General features: G+C 43.2%; 1 protein-coding gene and 1 long non-coding RNA gene across 3 annotated transcripts in view; both read right to left on the bottom strand.

Moving 5' to 3' along the window:
• LOC118381871 (synaptopodin-like) overlaps positions 1-13,497 on the bottom strand; it is a 125,213-nt gene that overhangs the window by 32,119 nt on the left and 79,597 nt on the right. The window lies entirely within an intron of this gene.
• LOC127929637 (uncharacterized) overlaps positions 1-13,497 on the bottom strand; it is a 44,138-nt gene that overhangs the window by 16,416 nt on the left and 14,225 nt on the right. For both annotated transcript variants that reach the window (XR_008135622.1, XR_008135611.1), the window contains 2 exons: positions 11,649-11,942; positions 7,901-9,072 (listed from right to left, as the gene is read on the bottom strand). This is a non-coding gene — a long non-coding RNA (uncharacterized LOC127929637). The remainder of the gene's footprint in view (positions 1-7,900; positions 9,073-11,648; positions 11,943-13,497) is intronic.

The raw sequence follows: 13,497 nt of genomic DNA, 5'->3' as shown, positions 1-13,497 counted from the left end.
AGCTGAGTGATTAGTTTACTGTCTCTAACCCAGGAGGGATCAGCTGAGTGATTAGTTTACTGTCTCCAACCCAGGAGGGATCAGCTGAGTGATTAGTTTACTGTCTCTAACCCAGGAGGGATCAGCTGAGTGATTAGTTTACTGTCTCCAACCGAGCAGTGATCAGCTGAGTGATTAGTTTACTGTCTCAACCCAGGAGGGATCAGCTGAGTGATTAGTTTACTGTCTCTAACCCAGGAGGGATCAGCTGAGTGATTAGTTTACTGTCTCCAACCGAGCAGTTATCAGCTGAGTGATTAGTTTACTGTCTCTAACCCAGGAGGGATCAGCTGAGTGATTAGTTTACTGTCTCTAACCCAGCAGTGATCAGCTGAGTGATTAGTTTACTGTCTCTAACCCAGCAGTGATCAGCTGAGTGATTAGTTTACTGTCTCTAACCCAGCAGTGATCAGCTGAGTGATTAGTTTACTGTCTCTAACCCAGCAGTGATCAGCTGAGTGATTAGTTTACTGTCTCTAACCCAGCAGTGATCAGCTGAGTGATTAGTTTACTGTCTCTAACCGAGCAGTGATCAGCTGAGTGATTAGTTTACTGTCTCTAACCCAGCAGTGATCAGCTGAGTGATTAGTTTACTGTCTCTAACCGAGCAGTGATCAGCTGAGTGATTAGTTTACTGTCTCTAACCCAGCAGTGATCAGCTGAGTGATTAGTTTACTGTCTCTAACCGAGCAGTGATCAGCTGAGTGATTAGTTTACTGTCTCTAACCCAGCAGTGATCAGCTGAGTGATTAGTTTACTGTCTCTAACCGAGCAGTGATCAGCTGAGTGATTAGTTTACTGTCTCTAACCCAGCAGTGATCAGCTGAGTGATTAGTTTACTGTCTCTAACCCAGCAGTGATCAGCTGAGTGATTCGTTTACTGTCTCTAACCCAGCAGTGATCAGCTGAGTGATTAGTTTACTGTCTCCAACCCAGCAGTGATCAGCTGAGTGATTAGTTTACTGTCTCTAACCCAGCAGTGATCAGCTGAGTGATTAGTTTACTGTCTCCAACCGAGCAGTGATCAGCTGAGTGATTAGTTTACTGTCTCCAACCCAGCAGTGATCAGCTGAGTGATTAGTTTACTGTCTCCAACCGAGCAGTGATCAGCTGAGTGATTAGTTTACTGTCTCCAACCCAGCAGTGATCAGCTGAGTGATTAGTTTACTGTCTCTAACCGAGCAGTGATCAGCTGAGTGATTCGTTTACTGTCTCTAACCCAGCAGTGATCAGCTGAGTGATTCGTTTACTGTCTCCAACCGAGCAGTGATCAGCTGAGTGATTAGTTTACTGTCTCTAACCCAGCAGTGATCAGCTGAGTGATTAGTTTACTGTCTCTAACCCAGCAGTGATCAGCTGAGTGATTAGTTTACTGTCTCTAACCCAGCAGTGATCAGCTGAGTGATTTGTTGACTATCTCTAACCCAGCAGTGATCAGCTGAGTGATTAGTTTACTGTCTCTAACCCAGCAGTGATCAGCTGAGTGATTAGTTTACTGTCTCTAACCCAGCAGTGATCAGCTGAGTGATTAGTTTACTGTCTCTAACCCAGCAGTGATCAGCTGAGTGATTAGTTTACTGTCTCTAACCCAGCAGTGATCAGCTGAGTGATTAGTTTACTGTCTCCAACCGAGCAGTGATCAGCTGAGTGATTAGTTTACTGTCTCTAACCCAGCAGTGATCAGCTGAGTGATTAGTTTACTGTCTCCAACCGAGCAGTGATCAGCTGAGTGATTAGTTTACTGTCTCTAACCCAGCAGTGATCAGCTGAGTGATTAGTTTACTGTCTCTAACCGAGCAGTGATCAGCTGAGTGATTAGTTTACTGTCTCTAACCCAGCAGTGATCAGCTGAGTGATTAGTTTACTGTCTCTAACCCAGCAGTGATCAGCTGAGTGATTAGTTTACTGTCTCTAACCCAGCAGTGATCAGCTGAGTGATTAGTTTACTGTCTCTAACCCAGCAGTGATCAGCTGAGTGATTAGTTTACTGTCTCCAACCGAGCAGTGATCAGCTGAGTGATTAGTTTACTGTCTCTAACCCAGCAGTGATCAGCTGAGTGATTAGTTTACTGTCTCTAACCGAGCAGTGATCAGCTGAGTGATTAGTTTACTGTCTCCAACCGAGCAGTGATCAGCTGAGTGATTAGTTTACTGTCTCTAACCCAGCAGTGATCAGCTGAGTGATTAGTTTACTGTCTCTAACCGAGCAGTGATCAGCTGAGTGATTAGTTTACTGTCTCTAACCCAGGAGGGATCAGCTGAGTGATTAGTTTACTGTCTCTAACCGAGCAGTGATCAGCTGAGTGATTCGTTTACTGTCTCTAACCCAGCAGTGATCAGCTGAGTGATTAGTTTACTGTCTCTAACCCAGGAGGGATCAGCTGAGTGATTAGTTTACTGTCTCTAACCCAGCAGTGATCAGCTGAGTGATTAGTTTACTGTCTCTAACCCAGCAGTGATCAGCTGAGTGATTCGTTTACTGTCTCCAACCGAGCAGTGATCAGCTGAGTGATTAGTTTACTGTCTCTAACCCAGCAGTGATCAGCTGAGTGATTAGTTTACTGTCTCCAACCCAGCAGTGATCAGCTGAGTGATTAGTTTACTGTCTCTAACCCAGCAGTGATCAGCTGAGTGATTAGTTTACTGTCTCTAACCCAGCAGTGATCAGCTGAGTGATTAGTTTACTGTCTCCAACCCAGCAGTGATCAGCTGAGTGATTAGTTTACTGTCTCCAACCCAGCAGTGATCAGCTGAGTGATTAGTTTACTGTCTCTAACCCAGCAGTGATCAGCTGAGTGATTAGTTTACTGTCTCTAACCCAGCAGTGATCAGCTGAGTGATTAGTTTACTGTCTCTAACCCAGCAGTGATCAGCTGAGTGATTAGTTTACTGTCTCTAACCCAGCAGTGATCAGCTGAGTGATTAGTTTACTGTCTCTAACCCAGCAGTGATCAGCTGAGTGATTAGTTTACTGTCTCTAACCCAGCAGTGATCAGCTGAGTGATTAGTTTACTGTCTCTAACCCAGCAGTGATCAGCTGAGTGATTAGTTTACTGTCTCCAACCCAGCAGTGATCAGCTGAGTGATTAGTTTACTGTCTCTAACCCAGCAGTGATCAGCTGAGTGATTAGTTTACTGTCTCTAACCCAGCAGTGATCAGCTGAGTGATTAGTTTACTGTCTCTAACCCAGCAGTGATCAGCTGAGTGATTAGTTTACTGTCTCTAACCCAGCAGTGATCAGCTGAGTGATTAGTTTACTGTCTCTAACCCAGCAGTGATCAGCTGAGTGATTAGTTTACTGTCTCTAACCCAGCAGTGATCAGCTGAGTGATTAGTTTACTGTCTCTAACCCAGCAGTGATCAGCTGAGTGATTAGTTTACTGTCTCTAACCCAGCAGTGATCAGCTGAGTGATTAGTTTACTGTCTCCAACCGAGCAGTGATCAGCTGAGTGATTAGTTTACTGTCTCCAACCCAGCAGTGATCAGCTGAGTGATTAGTTTACTGTCTCTAACCCAGCAGTGATCAGCTGAGTGATTAGTTTACTGTCTCTAACCCAGCAGTGATCAGCTGAGTGATTAGTTTACTGTCTCTAACCCAGCAGTGATCAGCTGAGTGATTAGTTTACTGTCTCTAACCCAGCAGTGATCAGCTGAGTGATTAGTTTACTGTCTCTAACCCAGCAGTGATCAGCTGAGTGATTAGTTTACTGTCTCTAACCCAGCAGTGATCAGCTGAGTGATTAGTTTACTGTCTCTAACCCAGCAGTGATCAGCTGAGTGATTAGTTTACTGTCTCTAACCCAGCAGTGATCAGCTGAGTGATTAGTTTACTGTCTCTAACCCAGCAGTGATCAGCTGAGTGATTAGTTTACTGTCTCTAACCCAGCAGTGATCAGCTGAGTGATTAGTTTACTGTCTCTAACCCAGCAGTGATCAGCTGAGTGATTAGTTTACTGTCTCTAACCCAGCAGTGATCAGCTGAGTGATTAGTTTACTGTCTCTAACCCAGCAGTGATCAGCTGAGTGATTAGTTTACTGTCTCTAACCCAGCAGTGATCAGCTGAGTGATTAGTTTACTGTCTCTAACCCAGCAGTGATCAGCTGAGTGATTAGTTTACTGTCTCTAACCCAGCAGTGATCAGCTGAGTGATTAGTTTACTGTCTCTAACCCAGCAGTGATCAGCTGAGTGATTAGTTTACTGTCTCTAACCCAGCAGTGATCAGCTGAGTGATTAGTTTACTGTCTCTAACCCAGCAGTGATCAGCTGAGTGATTAGTTTACTGTCTCTAACCCAGCAGTGATCAGCTGAGTGATTAGTTTACTGTCTCTAACCCAGCAGTGATCAGCTGAGTGATTAGTTTACTGTCTCTAACCCAGCAGTGATCAGCTGAGTGATTAGTTTACTGTCTCTAACCCAGCAGTGATCAGCTGAGTGATTAGTTTACTGTCTCTAACCCAGCAGTGATCAGCTGAGTGATTAGTTTACTGTCTCTAACCCAGCAGTGATCAGCTGAGTGATTAGTTTACTGTCTCTAACCCAGCAGTGATCAGCTGAGTGATTAGTTTACTGTCTCTAACCCAGCAGTGATCAGCTGAGTGATTAGTTTACTGTCTCTAACCCAGCAGTGATCAGCTGAGTGATTAGTTTACTGTCTCTAACCCAGCAGTGATCAGCTGAGTGATTAGTTTACTGTCTCTAACCCAGCAGTGATCAGCTGAGTGATTAGTTTACTGTCTCTAACCCAGCAGTGATCAGCTGAGTGATTAGTTTACTGTCTCTAACCCAGCAGTGATCAGCTGAGTGATTAGTTTACTGTCTCTAACCCAGCAGTGATCAGCTGAGTGATTAGTTTACTGTCTCTAACCCAGCAGTGATCAGCTGAGTGATTAGTTTACTGTCTCTAACCCAGCAGTGATCAGCTGAGTGATTAGTTTACTGTCTCTAACCCAGCAGTGATCAGCTGAGTGATTAGTTTACTGTCTCTAACCCAGCAGTGATCAGCTGAGTGATTAGTTTACTGTCTCTAACCCAGCAGTGATCAGCTGAGTGATTAGTTTACTGTCTCTAACCCAGCAGTGATCAGCTGAGTGATTAGTTTACTGTCTCTAACCCAGCAGTGATCAGCTGAGTGATTAGTTTACTGTCTCTAACCCAGCAGTGATCAGCTGAGTGATTAGTTTACTGTCTCTAACCCAGCAGTGATCAGCTGAGTGATTAGTTTACTGTCTCTAACCCAGCAGTGATCAGCTGAGTGATTAGTTTACTGTCTCTAACCCAGCAGTGATCAGCTGAGTGATTAGTTTACTGTCTCTAACCCAGCAGTGATCAGCTGAGTGATTAGTTTACTGTCTCTAACCCAGCAGTGATCAGCTGAGTGATTAGTTTACTGTCTCTAACCCAGCAGTGATCAGCTGAGTGATTAGTTTACTGTCTCTAACCCAGCAGTGATCAGCTGAGTGATTAGTTTACTGTCTCTAACCCAGGAGGGATCAGCTGAGTGATTAGTTTACTGTCTCTAACCCAGCAGGGATCAGCTGAGTGATTAGTTTACTGTCTCCAACCGAGCAGTGATCAGCTGAGTGATTAGTTTACTGTCTCCAACCCAGCAGTGATCAGCTGAGTGATTCGTTTACTGTCTCTAACCGAGCAGTGATCAGCTGAGTGATTAGTTTACTGTCTCTAACCGAGCAGTGATCAGCTGAGTGATTAGTTTACTGTCTCTAACCGAGCAGTGATCAGCTGAGTGATTAGTTTACTGTCTCTAACCCAGCAGTGATCAGCTGAGTGATTAGTTTACTGTCTCTAACCCAGCAGTGATCAGCTGAGTGATTAGTTTACTGTCTCTAACCCAGCAGTGATCAGCTGAGTGATTAGTTTACTGTCTCTAACCCAGCAGGGATCAGCTGAGTGATTAGTTTACTGTCTCTAACCCAGCAGTGATCAGCTGAGTGATTCGTTTACTGTCTCCAACCCAGGAGGGATCAGCTGAGTGATTAGTTTACTGTCTCTAACCCAGCAGTGATCAGCTGAGTGATTTGTTTACTGTCTCTAACCCAGCAGTGATCAGCTGAGTGATTAGTTTACTGTCTCTAACCCAGCAGTGATCAGCTGAGTGATTAGTTTACTGTCTCTAACCCAGCAGTGATCAGCTGAGTGATTAGTTTACTGTCTCTAACCCAGCAGTGATCAGCTGAGTGATTAGTTTACTGTCTCTAACCCAGCAGTGATCAGCTGAGTGATTAGTTTACTGTCTCTAACCCAGCAGTGATCAGCTGAGTGATTAGTTTACTGTCTCTAACCGAGCAGTGATCAGCTGAGTGATTAGTTTACTGTCTCTAACCCAGGAGGGATCAGCTGAGTGATTAGTTTACTGTCTCTAACCCAGCAGTGATCAGCTGAGTGATTAGTTTACTGTCTCTAACCCAGGAGGGATCAGCTGAGTGATTAGTTTACTGTCTCTAACCCAGCAGTGATCAGCTGAGTGATTAGTTTACTGTCTCTAACCCAGCAGTGATCAGCTGAGTGATTAGTTTACTGTCTCTAACCCAGCAGTGATCAGCTGAGTGTTGGATATTGTCCACTGCTCTGTTTCTGTTCTCGTCTCTTTTCAACTCTAAACTTACTCATCTCTAAATAGGAAATACAGTCAGATGAATTGAAGATGAAATGAAGACTCCGGGATGCTGACCTTCTAGGCTGAGTTCCTCTGTCCAGTGACTGTGTTCATCTTCATTTTTTATTTTTATTGGCCAGTCTGAGATATGCGTTTTCTTTGCAACTCTGCCTAGAAGGCCAGCATCCCGGAGACTGGTGTTTTGCGGGTACTATTTAATGAAGCTGCCAGTTGAGGACTTGTGAGGCATCTGTTTCTCAAACTCGACACTCTAATGTATTTGTCCTCTTGCTCAGTTGTGCACCGGGGCCTCCCACTCCTCTTTTTATTCTGGTTAGAACCAGTTTGCGCTGTTCTGTGAAGGGAGTACTACACAATTTTGTACGAGATCTTCAGTTTCTTGGCAATTTCTCTCATGGAAAAGCCTTCATTTCTCAGAAGAAGAATAGACGAGTTTCAGAAGAAAGTTCTTTGTTTCTGGACATTTTGAGCCTGTAATCGAACCCACAAATGCTGATGCTAACACAACGTGCCATTGGAACACAGGAGTGATGGTTGCTGATAATGGGCCTCTGTACGCCTATGTAGATATTCCATTTAAAAATCTGCCATTTCCAGCTACAATAGTCATTTACAACATTAACAATGTCTACACTGTATTTCTGACCAATTTGATGTTATTTTAATAGATTAAAAAAAGCTTTTCTTTCAAAAACAAGGACATTTCTAAGTGACCCCAAAGTTTTGAACAGTAGTGTACCTCTCTATATATATCTCTATATATTTTTTTTATTTAACAAGGCAAGTCAGTTAAGTAAATAAATCTTATTTTCAATGATGGCCTAGGAACTGTGGGTTAACTGCCTTGTTCAGGGACAGAACAGTAAGTTTTTACCTTGTCAGATCAGGGATTTCATCTTGCAACCTTTCGGTTACTAGTCCAATGCTCTAACCACTAGGCTACCTGCCGCCCCAAACCTCTGTATATACATACCCCTACCTCTGTATATACCCCTACCTCTGTATATACCTCTGTCATCACTTCAAAACAGTTCGTTGAAACAGACCGCTTTGTCCTTGATTTCAACTACTGCATCTCAGATTCTCATCGCTGTAGTTCCATTATGTTCCACATTCGCTCCTGCTGTTGCAGTGTAGCAGATAAGTTATCCAAAAAGAAGCCAGACTAACTACAGACTAACTAGAAACCAAAGCCATGTAAACAGAATAAACTTCAAACTTACTGGTTTTCCGAGCCAGCTGATTGGTGGAGGTCGATGTCACCTGTCCTTTGATTCCTCTGTTGTCCCGCTTCTCCCAAGATGCATTGCTCTCTCTGTTGCCGGTGTCCACATCCCTGCCCTGCCCCCCCTGAAGGGACTTCCTCCCCCCACCTGGGCTCCAGCTTACCCCCCTCCTCAAAGACATATGACCCCTCTCCGTCTCCATCTCTACCCCCAGGAAGGTGCCTCGATCTGGGGGAGCTTTGCTGCTCTGCTGGGGAGTTCTGGAGTCTCTCTTGTTCTCCTCTGGTTTGCTCCACACTTTCTGTCTCTTCTTCTACCCAGACTGTCTGCAGCCCTGCCTGGCTTGGTCTGTATGTCAGTTTGAGGATCACCGTTTGGGGAGCGTTTGGGGAGTGTTTGGAGAAAAAAAGGGAATCACCAGTGGGGATAAGGAGAATCTTAGCTGTCCATATTGCTTCTTCTACCGCTGGACATTTCTCTTTCTGTAGTAATCCTCCTCAATGTTTCCTTTAGTCTTGTAGCTTGCAGGGAGGGAGGCTGACGGACGGGAGAAGTGTGCTGTTCCTCTGGTTCTGACACACTGTTACTACACAGTATTACTCAGGACTTACCAGAAACAGTATCAGGGACCTCCCGGGAGACTAAAGCAGGCTGGGAGTTCCACAGACACAGAGCACTCTGGATCAGTTCCCATGGACCACAGCCAAGACGCTTTCACAATAACGATGTGCTCTACTGCAAATCTCCAGCTAAAGAAGAAAGACTGATAAAACATTCCTATTTCTGTTTGTGTCTGTCTTCCCTCCCTCTCAATCTTTTTCTTTCTCCAAAAACCCCGACGCTTCTCGTCTCTTCCTCACCCCTTTTTCTTTCAAATCTTTCTTTTGTTTTTATTTCTTAGTCCAGCCACCAAAACATGCCTGTTGACTGCATTGCAATCTCTACTAGACAGATAATTTTTCGTGTTGAGAAAGCAAGCAGCTCTTTATCTTGGAAGACCATTACTCAACAACAACGAGAAGGGGGTGACAGTGGTGGAAATGTTTCAAAGCGTCCTGCTGTTTGGTTCAGACGAAGTGAGAAACACCATTTCACTCTAGAAAGGTCACTGCTAAGAGCAGTCAGGATCGCCGAGCTCCGCCGGCCGATAATCTCATCCAGATGGCTTCCTGTGTGAGAGTCACATACATTAAAGTATATACGCTAAGCCCAGAAAACCTTCTATAAACAGAATCATTGAGGAGGGAGTCAAGCAGGGAGTCGAGCAGGGAGTCGACGAGGAGGGAGTCGAGCAGGGAGTCGAGCAAGGAGTCGACGAGGAGGAGTCGAGCAGGGAGTCGACGAGGAGGGAGTCAAGCAGGGAGTCGACGAGGAGGGAGTCAAGCAGGGAGTCGAGCAGGGAGTCGAGCAGGGACTTGACGAGGAGGGAGTCGAGCAGGGAGTCGAGCAGGGAGTTGACGAGGAGGGAGTCGAGCAGGGAGTCGAGCAGGGAGTCGAGCAGGGAGTCGAGCGGGGAGTTGACGAGGAGGGAGTCGAGCAGGGAGTCGAGCAGGGAGTCGAGCAGGGAGTCAACGAGGAGGGAGTCAAGCAGGGAGTCGACGAGGAGGGAGTCAAGCAGGGAGTCGAGCAGGGAGTCAACGAGGAGGGAGTCAAGCAGGGAGTCGAGCAGGGAGTCAACGAGGAGGGAGTCAAGCAGGGAGTCGAGCAGGGAGTCAACGAGGAGGGAGTCAAGCAGGGAGTCGAGCAGGGAGTCGACGAGGAGGGAGTCGGGCAGGGGTCGAGCAGGGAGTCGACGAGGAGGGAGTCAAGCAGGGAGTCGAGCAGGGAGTCAACGAGGAGGGAGTCGAGCAGGGAGTGGAGCAGGGAGTCAACGAGGAGGGAGTCAAGCAGGGAGTCGAGCAGGGAGTCAACGAGGAGGGAGTCAAGCAGGGAGTCGAGCAGGGAGTCAACGAGGAGGGAGTCGAGCAGGGAGTCGAGCAGGGAGTCGACGAGGAGGGAGTCAAGCAGGGAGTCGCATTTTAGTCCTGTTTGATGTTATTATATCCACACATTACCAGTATATCCAAACATTACCAGTATATCCAAACATTACCATTATATCCATACATTACCATTATACCCAAACATTACCATTATATCCATACATTACCATTATATCCATACATTACCATTATATCTATACATTATCATTATATCCATACATTATCATTATATCCATACATTATCATTATATCCACACATTATCATTATATCCATACCTTACCATTATATCCATACATTACCATTATATCCATACATTACCATTATATCTATACATTATCATTATATCCATACATTACCATTATATCTATACATTATCATTATATCCATACATTATCATTATATCCATACCTTACCATTATATCCATACATTACCATTATATCTATACATTATCATTATATCCATACATTATCATTATATCCATACATTACCATTATATCCATACATTACCATTATATCTATACATTATCATTATATCCATACATTATCATTATATCCATACATTACCATTATATCCATACATTACCATTATATCTATACATTATCATTATATCCATACATTATCATTATATCCATACATTACCATTATATCCACACATTACCATTATATCCATACATTACCATTATATCTATACATTATCATTATATCCATACATTACCATTATATCCACACATTACCATTATATCCAAACATTACCATTATATCCACACATTACCATTATACCCATACATTACCATTATATCTACACATTATCATTATATTCATACATTAGCATTATATCCTCACATTACCAGTATATCCATACATTACCATTATATCCATACCTTGCCATTATATCCACACATTACCATTATATCTATACATTACCATTATACCCATACATTACCATTATATCCATACATTACCATTATATCCATACATTACCATTATATCCACACATTACCATTATATCCAAACATTACCATTATATCCACACATTACCATTATACCCATACATTACCATTATATCTATACATTACCATTATACCCATACATTACCATTATATCCATACATTATCATTATATTCATACATTACCATTATATCTATACATTACCATTATATCCACACATTACCATTATATCTATACATTACCATTATACCCATACATTACCAGTATATCCATACATTACCATTATATCCATACATTACCATTATATCCATACATTACCATTATATCCACACATTACCATTATATCCATACATTACCATTATACCCATACATTACCATTATACCCATACATTACCATTATATCCATACATTACCATTATACCCATACATTACCATTATATCTATACATTACCATTATATCCACACATTACCATTATATCTATACATTACCATTATACCCATACATTACCGTTATATCTATACATTATCATTATATCCATACATTATCATTATATCCATACATTACCATTATATCCACACATTACCATTATATCCATACATTACCATTATACCCATACATTACCATTATACCCATACATTACCATTATACCCATACATTACCATTATACCCATACATTACCATTATATCTATACATTATCATTATATCCATACCTTACCATTATACCCATACATTACCATTATATCCACACATTACCATTATATCCATACATTATCATGATATCCATACCTTACCATTATATCCATACCTTACCGTTAGAGCTGAGACTCAGGCAGCAGAGTTCAGTTGGTTTATTTAGGTTGTTTCGGGGGGAGATTACAATGTCTATGTTAAGGGGAATAGGTTGTTTATCCAGTCTGGGTGATATTTCAACTGTTAGTCTGGGTGATCTGTCTCTCCAGTCCCTATTGAAGGAGTGTTTGGTAAAACATGGTGCTGTAGGATTCAGGGTAGAGTAAAGCTGTTGTTGTCTCGAGAGGCTGATCTCCGCTGGCGCTGTGTCTCCGAGCCCGTGCAGTGTCCCCCGGGGGTCTGGAACACTACAACCTGAAAGACAGGAGAAGAAGATGATCAGTATTCATCTGTAAACTGAATTCATTTCTACCTCTCTGACTCACTGATGTGTAGAATGGCAGGAAGTGAGGATGGAGCCTTGCCCGGGGGGTGGGGGTGGGGGGGTTCAGAAAGAAGTGCGGCCCACGCCTTTGCCATCCAGTGCTCCTTGGTCTGCACTCATAGAAGTAGAGGGGCCTTGTCTCGCCACACCAGCTGAACCTTTCCAGTTCACGTAGGTTCCTTGAGGAATCCCTCTGAAAACGTTCCAACCTGTACCTTTTCTGTGATGAGATGGGTTTCATTTTTGAACCTTTTCAATAATATATTGTAGATTGAATATATATCAGATTGGAGGGGCACAGTTTATTCGAGGCGTGGCTTTCAGATAGTTGTTTTTTTGTCCACCCGTTAGCGTAAATGTAATTCTCGTTCATCATGTTATGATTGAAAACTGCAAATATATATAATATATATATTTTTAATATTTATGCATATTACATATTCTTAAATATAATATTAATAATATTAACATTGTTAATTATATATGGTTATAAAGTGGTAACTATTCCAACTTTGGGAATAACACAGACCCTTGAGGAACTAATACGCCTCCGCTAGCCTCGTTGAAGCTACAAAACTATCAATATAATAATAATAATAATAATATATGCCATTTAGCAGACGCTTTATCCAAAGCGACTTACAGTCATGTGTGCATACATTCTACGTATGGGTGGTCCCGGGAATCAAACCCACTACCCTGGCGTTACAAGCGCCATGCTCTACCGACTGAGCTACAGAAGGACCACTATCAGTCTTCAACAATACAACAGAACAGACATTTACTCTAATGGGGTGGCCCAAAAATATATCTATCGTAAAGCCCCTGCCAAGCCACGCTCCACTCCAGGGTTCTTCCAGGAACCCGTTGCTATGGTGAATAATTAGAAGGTTCCTCCAAGAACCGCTCAACCAACACACACACACACACACACACACACACACACGCACACACGCACACACACACACACACAATGCTGTATCAAGGCCAGAGGGGTGGAGAAGGAAGCAGGAAAAGCCTTATTAAGAGTTGTGAACATGAGGATAACCCCAGTGTTGTCCTACAGGGGAAAGAACGGTCAGGACATTAAGAGTTCAGGAAATGTCACTAAATGACTAAAGCTTTGCCAACTCTTAGCTTTATCTCTACCCTCGGACTTGGTGGTGACGGGAGACATAGTGTGTTGTATTGTACTCATGAGCTGACAAGGTTAATGTGGATTAATGAATATATGCTTTATCTATACTCCAGTCTCAAGTGTTACAACTGTCACCTGTCATGTCTCAGTCTATAAAGGATTACATTAGACAAGGAGGGTCATGTCTCAGTCTATAAAGGATTACATTAGACAAGGAGGGTCAGGTTTCTCAACCAAATGTACTACAACACCCTGGGACTGTCTGTCTGTCTGTCATGATAAACCTGTGTCTGTGTGTCCCATCCCTGTTCAGACTTGTCTGTCCCCATTGTGATGGGGGTTCGCCT

Source organism: Oncorhynchus keta, chromosome 4 (assembly GCF_023373465.1).
Source record: "Oncorhynchus keta strain PuntledgeMale-10-30-2019 chromosome 4, Oket_V2, whole genome shotgun sequence".
Taxonomy (NCBI): Eukaryota; Metazoa; Chordata; class Actinopteri; order Salmoniformes; family Salmonidae; genus Oncorhynchus; species Oncorhynchus keta.
The sequence above is the reverse complement of the archived record's forward strand: the minus strand, read 5'-3'. Positions and strand labels throughout refer to the sequence as shown.